Below are 12,102 nucleotides of genomic sequence, written 5' to 3'. Positions count from 1 at the left end.
AAATTGTTTTACATGATGATATTTTTTGTTCACATCATATTGCTCCTTTGGATATTTGAAATTGGATTTTAATGAATTCTATACCACGTACATTAATTAGAATTAATTTTAAATTCTCGCAAAGTACGTCGTGAGATTCTTTTGTCATTAAATGCACTTCTGTAAATGCCATAAAGTGGAAACTAAGCTCACGCACGCCCACAACAAAAGAAAAAAATATCAAATCGCATAAAGGATCCGAAGGTAGTCGTAGCTCCCTTCGTAAGTTGGGGGTAATTGGTCGTTCTTGGTTTTAATTGGCTACACACCGATGATTTTCGGCCCGGTTGTTAAGGCTTACGTTGTATTCCATTGTAAACGTTCCGCTGGAAGTTGGCTAAAATTTAGAGAAAAAATTCTGGTGGCCAAGATAGGCAGATGGCCCTGTCTACGTGTACATATATGTGTATATACACATATAAGCTACAATCGAAATCGAGACCCACGTGTTTACGACCGGTAAACTGGGCGGGTTCAATCGATGGCCAATTATACACGCGTTAATAGAAGCCCGGCGAATTTTATAACTGGGTCCACTGTGTCCGATGTGTTTTACATAAATTTATTCGACGATCGGGGAAGTCGATGGGCGTGACGAGGGAAGTCGAAAAGTGCGACAGGTAACACAAAGTTTAAGAATACGATTGCGATTTCACGAGCATTTTAAAACATTTTAACGACGTGTGTGCGTAGCAAGAATAAATTGCAGTACTACGTTTTAAGATAAAAAATTGATCGTGCAATTAACTTGATTGAGATTGACGTAAAAAAAAGAGAAATAAAAACGTGGATTAATAAATATTTGACAAAAGATTACAAGATACATCATTATAAAAAAACGCGAAAATATCTTTATTATAATATATCATAGTTTTCTTATTGTTAGTGGAAACCACGATTTTCAACATTAAATTTCTATAACATATTTCGTGTATTGTTTCCTCCATTATTACGAAGCATGCAATTTTATAATTGATATCATATTTTAGAAGATCGAAATCCGGCGAAGTCCAACATCATCCTTCGTTTTATGCCGCCATTCAGAACTCACTGTTCGGCGTTTATGGCTAGTAAACTAAGAGTGGGGTCGATTGACGACCAATTATGTACGCGTTCACGATGAGCCTGTGATTCCCGAAATTGAGCCTCGCGGCCCAGTTTACCAGTTTTTTTTTTACCAGTGAGATTTTTCCCGATTACAAGTCTGGTGAAAGAAAACGACGCGAAGAAAGAAGCGTCGGCATCGGCAGATGGAGACGCGAGACAAGGAAGCGGATGGCTGGACTCGAGAGACAGAGGGGAAAAAGTTATAGAGACTGATGAAGTCTATTGGTCCCCAACGCGGTTTCGAAAGTCTAGTGCCTACCATATAATTGTTACGTTATTAAATACCGCTTAAGTCAAACCGCGCCCTTTCAAGGAAATTCCTGTCAAAGAAGGTCTCTTTAATTAAGGGGTATCCGTAGCATCCTCCCTCGTACGTTCTCCAGGAAAACGAACTTTTAATAGGCGGTAGTGTTTAGAGGGCAATCTGCAAAGAGAAGTCGATGGAGATAATCAATACCTATGTGATACTAAGCCTTTCGAGACCTTTTATATTTATTGGGGTTGATATAATCCATATCATTGATATAATTGATTTATCATAAATCTAATTTATCTAATATCACAATGGAACTTTATAAACAAAAAATATTAAAGTAATTTTCATGATTGTATATTAATTACTTAATTTGATATTAATATTACGTAATACTAATATTATATGCAAATAAGCGGAAAGAGCCTTATTTGGTAAAAGTAATTGATGATAGTGCAACATCAGCTTCAGCTTAGGAAGTGTGTTTCAAGACCAATAATAAGCGACCAACAACGCTATTTTTGCACGAATTAGAAAAAAAACATTATTACCGCAAAAATATAATCGACACCAAATAAGCCTCTTCTCGCTCATTTCTATTGTTCACATAATGATGGATTTTCATTATTATTTATTACTTTAATGCTTTTTTTTTAATTGCTTGATAGGTCTATACACAAAGTTATGTGTATACCAGAAGATATAAATGTAAATAAATGTAAGATAGAGAGAAATGTGTATGTTAAAAAAGAAATATGATTATGAAGTCGTTAATGTTCTATGCGTAGCAAAAACTGCATATTTGACGAAAGCTCGATGATGATCCAAGGCGTCGACAGTCACGCATTGTTTTGACGTTGTTCTGAGTAATCGTCGAATATGCATACAATATGCACCAGGTGTTCCGTCGGGAAGCGAACGACGTGCGGTTCGCCTTGCCATGCAAATGTAGCCGCAATAATTTATTTAAATGTAAGTCACTCACAATCCTGTGGATACGCATATGTAATATTTACGTGCTATACGTATTCGATACGCTACCTCAACAGCTAATAGAAAATTATTTCAAAAGTTAGAAACACTCGCAAAGCATTGTTACCAATACTTTCTGATAGATTATACATAATAAATATATATTATTTAATATATGTTCAGTCAACGCTTAATTTAAGCAATAAATATATTCGTATAATAAAGAAGACGCTTTTACAATGAAATAAAAAATAACACTCACGTAATATAAAAAAAAAAAAATTCCAAAGAATTTTTATTTGTTTTATAATAATTCATTAACAAATCATATAATAATATATTTATTCAAATAAATTGAACGTATTAACATTAACGTGATCTTTGTATGTTCGACTGGAAATAAATTTCGTGTTTACGACGAGAATAAAATGGAATTCCGTGATGAGAGAATCAATAAGATTACCGTGACAGTAATCCCTCGAAAATTGAAATCCGTAGAAGCCGCTAGGCTGCTCCTTAAAAACACATAAATTAAGCGCAAATAGCTGCACGAGAAAACATCTTGAGCGGTAAATTATGGATCGCTGACGCTGCTGTGCGCTCCTGTACCTAATGTCCTCATCTCTCTCAACAGTTTTAGTCATATCTCGTTCTCCGCTCGCGCGAGGCAATCGTTTCCGCATTCGAAAATCGTATCTCGTAAGCCGCTCCGAATCTACACGCATGAACAATTTATACATACGTGTACGTGTTTGTATGAGTGATTATTTATTAATCATAAAGTAGGATCTGCGTGAAGTTTTTCGCCCCGTCTATGTCTCCATTATCATTCAGTCGGCTTTAAATCACTTCCCTGGAATCTCTTTATCGACGCGACGCGAATCCAACATCCGACAATAAAAAATTCCAACGGAGCGTTGGGCTTTCGATTGCATTCGTAACGACGCGACGGCGTGCATTCACTGGTTTTGCAACCAGATCTTTACACGACAATGAAACGGGGGAATAATCGTTCGCGATTCTCCGCCGAGTCCAACGGACGATGAGGTCGGTTTTATGAGTGGTCGACTTTGGCCGCGCGCGGCGCCGTCCTCAAGGCCGCGAGAAGACCCGTAAGGCCCTCCCGTCGGGAGGCCGGTAAAAAGAGGCTTGATTTATTCGAAATTACGTTAACCATCGGCCATCTGCGAGAGAGACCGTGCCCCGCGTTACCTAATTGAGAAACGCGATGGCCGATGAATCATCGCCGTTTGCCGCGAATGCGCCGGCGAAGAGAGCCCGCGAATAGTTTTACGACCGTGAGAGTGGCGACAAAGAAGAGGACGATGATGGAGAACGGAAGGCGGACTGGAAGAAGCCAGAGAAGGGTAAAACGTGCAGCGTAGGAAGAAGCACGGACGATAATAGCAGGATTTAATTTAAAAAATTAAGAATAAATAATTAATAAAATATTATATTAACGCACAATATTGAAACGTTTCTTTACAATATATGATTGATAATTTATATTTTTGTAGTATTTATTTAAAAAACAATAATTTTTACAGAATTTTTTTTTCACCCTACCACATTTATTAAGCAGTGTAGCGCAGCAAGTTATATTTTATAATTTCTCGTCTGCAAGATTTCTCAAAAACGACTCTTGACTTTTTCTGTTTTCGACAATAGATACCGAAGGATCTTCATTGAGAGAAAATATGAGTTAAATTATTGACCATAAAAGGTTGAAACGTCAAAGTTAATGTCAACGAAGTACTTCCGACAGTTGTAGATTTTCGCTGCATTACTCACAATTATAATTCTTTGATAAAAATTGGGAGAAATCCCTAACACGCATTTACATGCATGTTATAATTACCAATTATCCTTGGGGATAACAGGGTCTTTTCGGGATAAACGTAAATCACAAGGAAACCGCAATTATTCGAAACGGAACGGAATGCAGAGTAAAAAAGAAGGGCCCGACGAGTTAAGACGCGAGTCTTGGCATTCCCTCCGATTCCACGTGCCTTTTGTTCTTAAAGCGTTATCTGCGTACGAAGAGGACACGGAAGAATGGAAAGGGCAGGCGGGATAAGGAGGGAATAGCATATATCGGGAGAAGCGTGCGCTTGTGAGGGCCGGCTTTTGTCCTTCCTTCTCTTCTACCGTTTTCTCGGCCTCTCATCGTACGCGTCGCCCAACCGCGACATAACCCCGCCGTCGACCACACGCGTCGACAAGTAGATAAACCGATTGATATACGGCCTACATCCTACCACTGCCTCCTATTCGTCTGCTCGCGCCGATTTGGCGGTCGCTCATCATCGGTGTCGCGTGTGACTCGCCTCGCGACATTTAAGCAACAAGCAGAGACCCGCGTATGGTCAGGTCATTCGTGTTAGGTGCCAATTCGCGCAAGACTTATTAAGCGAAGATAACTCGCCACTCTCATGAACAAGATAGAAAGGAAGACAGAAAGGAACAGAGAAACATTATATGTACATCAAGCTGTTATCGAGAAGAAGATTGTGCTGACGAAGGAAGGGGAGGTACTCATTAACGGGACGGTTACTCGTAATCGATTTACTATCTGCTAATTGCTTGTTGCTGGTATTATCGCAACAACTGCATCTTTATTAACTAATTAATTAGAGATATGACGAGATGAACAGTATTTTCACTTTCCACTCGCATCATTCTAGTCGCCATTGCGATGCATCTCTCTCCCTCATCGCTATCGTTATCATTTTTATTGTCGTCATTTATACAGATGCTTCCACGCATCCCCGCTTGTTTGCCTCTCGCTAGCATCATCCGCATTTCCCATCCTCGTTTTTGTTTCTCGATAGCGTCATTGTACTCTCGTTATTCGCTCGTCCGCCTACCAACATCAATGACCATCTACCATCGCTTAAAGCGTACGCCGCGATGCGGCGACGGGCTCCGAGGCGACGATTTGTCCGAGAAATGGTAATCGGGATCCTGCTGGGCCCGGTAACGAGATTCGAGTGGGTCCCCTCGACACACTGGGGCCCCACCGTTGCCGGGGAGGGAGCGAAGATCGATTTAAACGTTCGCAGGGAGGTCGGGTATTCCTTGATCCTCGGCAGCCTCGCGAGTGTTCCCGAATCTGGCGAAAGATTGTGACAGCGACTCGTATATATCTTCACAGGCGCAACCGCCTGCGAACAACACGTAGCGACAATATAACCGGCCTGTTGATAGCGGCCGTCTGTGGTTCTGTCAACGACTACGAAGGGTTTCGCCGAATGATGCCGCGCAGCTACCCACGAAGCGCTTTTTCTTCTCTGCGGTTATTCTTCTACGGTTATTTAAGTTCCACTTGTGAAAAGGTGCAAGACATTTTTTTTACATATCTCGCGAGTCTCTCGATAAATCTCTATTCCATACGAAGAAGAAGAAGACTAATTTGTGTACGTGTATGACTGCTGCTTTTAAAATTGTTAAACAATTGTGATGGAACATTTAAATAATAATAAGTAGAAAAAAGAATGATAAGTGAATAACACAAGTGAAATTTAAAGTATGTCAGTAATAGAGTTAAAATATTCTCACGTTTTTCAATACGTCGAATTAAACAAACACGTGTCTTTTATATTGTTAAAATAAAAATTCGACTGCAGTAAGCGAGATTTATAATAAGATTCATAAACAATTACAATTTGTATCAAACCAATGAGAAAAAAATCAATTGAGAGAAATAAACTTATTTTTGATCAAAGCAAATGTTGGTGCTAAAATATTTTATTTATATACATATTCAATTCTGCAAACCGCGCGCCGAAATCTTTTTTTGTCTTGAAATGCAATCATGAACAGAACTGGAATAGCTGCAGTAATATCACATTTTTAATTGACAAGCAACTTACTAATTTTTGATGCTAATAAACTTAGAAGGATATTAATAATTTGTAAAATAAGATAAGATTTATAAAATTGATATTTTTGCAACATCGTATATGAAACACATTTAATTACACAAATATCAATGTAAAATATATAAGACGATTTTTCTGTTACATTGCAAATGTACGCCAATCTAACAAAATAGTTTGTTAAATGTATATACGTATAGTAACAAAGCACGCACGAATACGTGTTATCGTCAGAATTCTCTGCGTTAGGGAAAAGGTTTTAAGAAAAGTCAGTCTTCTCTACTTCGAATATTCTCTAGAGTTCGCTTCATGCATTATGCCGCACCGAGAGTGTATACGCGACGCTTGTTTCGCAATCCGAAGTACAAACGTCCTCCTGCGTTCGTGCCCGAGGTCATAACCATGTCGTCGCAAAAGTGTCGTTTCCCGCGCTATATCCGGCATGCGGTTCCACGAGCGGTCGAACACGCGGTCGTAAAGAAAAAAAATATATGGATGTGTCTCATCCCGGATTCAAATGCACACCCTCGGCTCCCGATGCCACATAAATTTGGTTCAAGTCGGTGTGAAGACAGCGACGACGGTGCGCATACTAAAACCGCGAGGCTGCGTTCCATGTTCGCCGTGGCCAACAAAGTAGATCTCGGCGACATCCTCCCGCACCCTCATCCTCGTCCTTTGTAATCTAGAAACGTACATCATGGAATCGCATTTTGCAGCCAGCCGAGTCGATCTGTAGTTGAAATGAAATGCCTGTACGACAACCTTCGTCGACAATCGTTGAAATCTCGTTGATCGCACATCAATTGAATTTAGCTCGAAATTGACGTAAAATTATTCTCAGATAGCACTTTTTTTTATAAATAACAATTAACAAAACAAATAGGTAGATTCGATATGAATGCTTTTGACCGTAGATTTTGCATTAAAATAATACATTTTGACGCACTTGAAAATAATAAGATTCTTATATTTAACTTAAGGGGAAATAATTGATGTGATTTAGTATTTAACAACATAATTAGAATTTTTCTCCGTTTTCGTAATATCTCCTAGATCGCTCCGTATTCTTTAGGGATAAAGCACGATGCCGTTTACGTTTTAAAGAGTTGTTATACAATAAAGTAACAAGTCTATTAAATTTGACCGGCGCCAACAGACATCTCATCGCTTTTTAAAGCCCGCCGTTTATCGTCGGAAAATTATACGACGATTAACGCATCTCTCGCCGTAATAAAATCGTACGCCGCGGGATTTCCAACGGGGTTAGAAGAGACGGAAAACGCCGGCGTCATTACGCGCGTCATCGTTTCGTCTATTTCGACAATAATTCCCGCCACTTCCTTCTGCGGAGCGCGCGTTGCGTTTATCGTCGCAACACGAGCACAGTTACTACGGTTTTTAAGCCTTTCATAAACCCCGAGCCCGCCGGGATCTCTAAACAGCGCGCGAGGTGAACGAGTGAATGAGCACGTAAGAGGGAACGGGCGGGAGGGCGCTAAGGAGGGCGGGAGGGGAGAATATAAGGCAGTTATTTACGAGACAGCTCCGCGGCATAACGAGCGTCCGCGAGGCCAACGAACGGTTAAGCGGCGCGACACCAATCTGTTCTGGACACATAGTGAAATTTCGCGAAACAAATACGAGCCCGGCGAGACTATCATCGCTGTCATCCCGATGGACCCGGGTGATTCCCATACGGAAGAGCGCGGGCCCTCCTAATGGGAGGGGAGGGGGGAGTCATGGTTGCCGCAGAACTGGATTATATACATCGAGCGCGGGATGATCGCACTCTGATCATCAGACATGGGAATAGTTCTTCGGTCGTTAAGACGAAATTTAAGACGCAACTTCCAGTAAATATTGCGAGATAATTAAAGGAGGGTGGAAATTATTTCAATTAGAAAAATCTGAATAATAATGTAAAAGTAAGAGAGAATTAAAAGACATGTTTTATTAATAGAAATTATAACTAATTAGCGAGAAATTGACCGAGGAATGATCAACGTAAATAAGTGGAGAGGATCATATTTGCGGTTGAATCGGTGCTTAATAAGTAAATTACTGGAAATCGTAAGATTCACGCAAAAATATTAAGATCCGCTTTGACCGAATACAGCCTCCTGGATCTTTTACATATATTTGTGTATAATCAATTAAGTGACGTCCACTAATAATTTGATTAGACAGATCGTAAAAAATAATTACAAAGAACACTTAAACACTGATCAAATGCTGCAAGAAGCTTTAACATTGTACAGCAATCAGTTTAAACGTACAAAACATTACTCAGATATCTCAAATAAAATTATAATAGACATTGAATTATAATTGAACTTGAATCACATACCATATAATAGAATTATAATAGATATATGCGGTTAGACGTTTAAATCTTTCTAAAGTATGTTTACTACATGGGAAAAAAAATCAAGGATATGTATTTATATTTATCAAACATCGATACACGTTGTTCTAATAATGAATCTATTAAAAGGAGAACAAAAAGGAACGCGATTATAATTTATAATTTGTAGATTGACGTTCATGGATTTTCTCAAAGCTCTCGAGAACGACGCGCATCGTACGTTATAACGTGAGCGATTTGTGAATATGTGTATTTTGGCAGGTCCATTGGCTGCCGGTGAAATTAAATTTAGCTACATAACGTTAATTTGCGATCGATCGTCAGCGGGGACGATATAACGGCAACGTAAGTAGAAATAAATGTCGCGGCGGCACTCGAACGATCGTTGGACGAGAAATTTATGTTCTCGTTGCTTAACGTCGTGGGTCCCGTCGTGTATACCCCCGACACACCGCGCTTATTAATACGAGGAGTAAGGCACGGGACACGGGGCCCGGGGCCCGGGATCACGCGGACCGAAAGACTCTCCGGGCGTTACACCATTCTAGCTCTCGGATATTTATTATCGGGCGTCGATCGCATGAATCGCCAATCGATATGCCATTCGTAGAGAGACAAGAAACGGGACACCCCGCGGACGGTCTTGCGGGCTTGACACGACCTAACAAATGGCTGTTTTACGTCGGGCAGAAAATGAAGCGAGCATGACGAGTTGATTTTCGGTCGCCACGGGAGTGTGCGCGCCGAGGGGGAGGCACGAGGGCCCGACGGGGTGTGGATAGCGCTCGCTCATGCTCGCACGAGCGCGAGCGGGGTACCGCGGGGCCCTTCTCGTTCGAGGGAGCGACCATATACGTAGAAACTGAGAAAGAGAAAGTGATACTGAACGCATCGTCGGGAACTGAGGGGGAGCGGATGAGAGAAAATGTAGAAAGAGAAGCCCCCAACAGAGGACGACCAATGACGTGTGACGAGAGAAAGAACGTACCACGGGTACCGGGGGGGTAAGCGAGAGAGGAGACACTCCTACGGTCCTGGAGAACACGAGCCAAGAGGTGTTACTTGTCAGTCCTCGCCTCGAGGCAATGACAGCCGTAGCCGGTGAATTAGCATGGGATAATGGGACGCGGTTGGCCCGGTACCTCCGCGGGGGCCAATGAGCAGCCACAAAAACGTAGTTGGAGCCGGAACGACTGGAAACGGGAACGATCGTCCTGAAGCTCTCAACTGGAAACCCAAATACCTCTGAGTCATACTCGAAAGATGCTTTTTTTTTTCTCCCAAGGAGATCCGCGTTCTCCTTTTGATTTCATTTCTTTCTAAATTTCTCTTCTTTCTGAAGCATATAACATCACCGCTGTACATTCGTCTACTACCAATATAATCGTCAAGGTATAGGAAATTAATATTGAGACATTATTGAAAAATCATAACGAATAATTTTTAAGAATCCGATCAAAAATTAATCGAAGAATTGCCTCTCTAATAAACTTTTAATAATTCTTAGAGGTTACGAAATATGAAGAATAGATTGGAACTGAGATTAAAGTTTATCTACGTCAGATAGAAACGGACACAAATGTTATGTTAATCAGATACAAGAACAGATACATTAATACATGTTCAGGAACAATGTTCTGCCTTCCTTTGTAGACTGTAATCACCCCGCGTAATGTAGTTGTTGTAATAGTAACTATGTAATAGTAATTAAACCAATCCGCAAGTGTCTGCCCAACAAATTGATTATCATGCTACGTTGACATAATATCCAAACGGACGAGGAGGGGCATAAGATACAGCGACAGTGAAGCGCATGATGAACCTCCACGCCTCCTCGTGACACCTCTCCGACCGACTGTCACCGATCTTTCCTCTTGCTCGAGATGCGGATGATCCTTTGTCGACACTCCCACATTCCCCGATGACGAGGCCAGATTAAAGCTGCGGATAGCGCAGTGTATAGATTGTCTCGCGGGCCGAATCTGTCCGCACCGGATCTGCTGCAGATTCACCGAAATGCCATTTCTTACAAATCATTCTCTATTTGGGTCCTCCGACGATCCAAAATATTTTGCCTAAAAAAATAACTCGATTCCCAACTCTATAATTCTCACTATAATTACTGTAATTACTTTGCTCTTAGGTTACTTAAAGTGCGGGCCATTTAATGCTTATATACCTATAAATGTCCGAAGCTTGATTGACTAATCACAAATAACTTTACCAATTGACTAATCACAAAGAACGTTTCGAAGCATTTGTATTCTAGTGCTTTGTCAACTGCAATTACTTTTTACTTAACTCTTTTTCTTATATTTATTTTTACAATTGCTTTATTCTTAGATGATTTAATAGAACTTTATTATTGTATATCACGATGCGAATTTTTTTCCTAATTTTTTATCTTGTCAAAGACACTTTTGTCACTTTTTACAATTTATTCCTCGTCAGTAAATAGAAAAATAAAGATAATTAGTATTACATATCAGGAGTAACCACATAATGTGTGTTCACCTAGCATGTAAAATTTTCCACAAATGTCAGTACATTTAGAAGTGGCACAGCAGCTACATGATCTCGTGAGTCGAATAATCGCTATCGCAAGAAAGTGGCGCGTGACTTTTTGCCATACATACTTCTTGAATGTATGAATACAGGCGTGGGCGGTGGGGACAGAGAAAGGACTAGGATAAGAAAGACCATGACAAAGTTAAGCTCGTACAATATTGTATGTTAACAGTAACTTTTCATCAGATAAGTATCATATTTTAGTTCACTTCGCGAATCGCAGGAAATCCCATATAGGTATATATAAACGCGATAATTTGTTATTCGGTAGCGACAGAATAAGATAGACACGTACGTTTCATACCAGGCGATGAAAATCTACTTTATGTTAGGGAATTAACTGCTGAATGAGCACATTAATTATCCCTGTTGCGTTCATTTGTCATCTCAACTTTTTCCATTTTTTTTATACTAGAATTTTATTACACGCTGGTCGGGATCTCCCGAGCTCCTCTCCTCACGATCTCGCGCGGACAGAGGCGATCGAAGCAGGTTCACTTCGTCACCTGGAATTAATTACGCCGAGAAGGGCCATAATTTCTCCGCGTGCCGTGACTGCGAGCTGCGCCTGTAAGCGGGGACCGATCGGATCGTTCGCCTCGCGGTGGGGGAGGAACGTTAAACGTCAACGTCGATACACCGTCGGCGTAAATAATCGTTATTGTTGAAGCCAGCGCAGCAGCAGCAGCCAGCAGCCAACAGCAGCAGTGCAATCTCTTTTCCTCCGTTGCACGCTCGTTCCGGCGCGGCGCGGCGCGGCGCGACGTCGCGCGCGAGCGCCGGTCACCGGTGAGTCACAACGGGACCTCACTCGCGTCGGCGGAGATAGAGAGAGAGAGAGAGAGAGAGAGAGAGAGATGGAGAGAGGAAAAGAGAGGAAAAGAGAGAAAAAGAGGTGGTTCTTGTCTCGTAATTTA

The sequence above is a fragment of the Cyphomyrmex costatus genome, unplaced genomic scaffold, assembly GCF_001594065.2.
Source record: "Cyphomyrmex costatus isolate MS0001 unplaced genomic scaffold, Ccosl1.0 scaffold28, whole genome shotgun sequence".
Lineage (NCBI taxonomy): Eukaryota > Metazoa > Arthropoda > Insecta > Hymenoptera > Formicidae > Cyphomyrmex > Cyphomyrmex costatus.
This window is presented reverse-complemented; position numbering follows the sequence as displayed.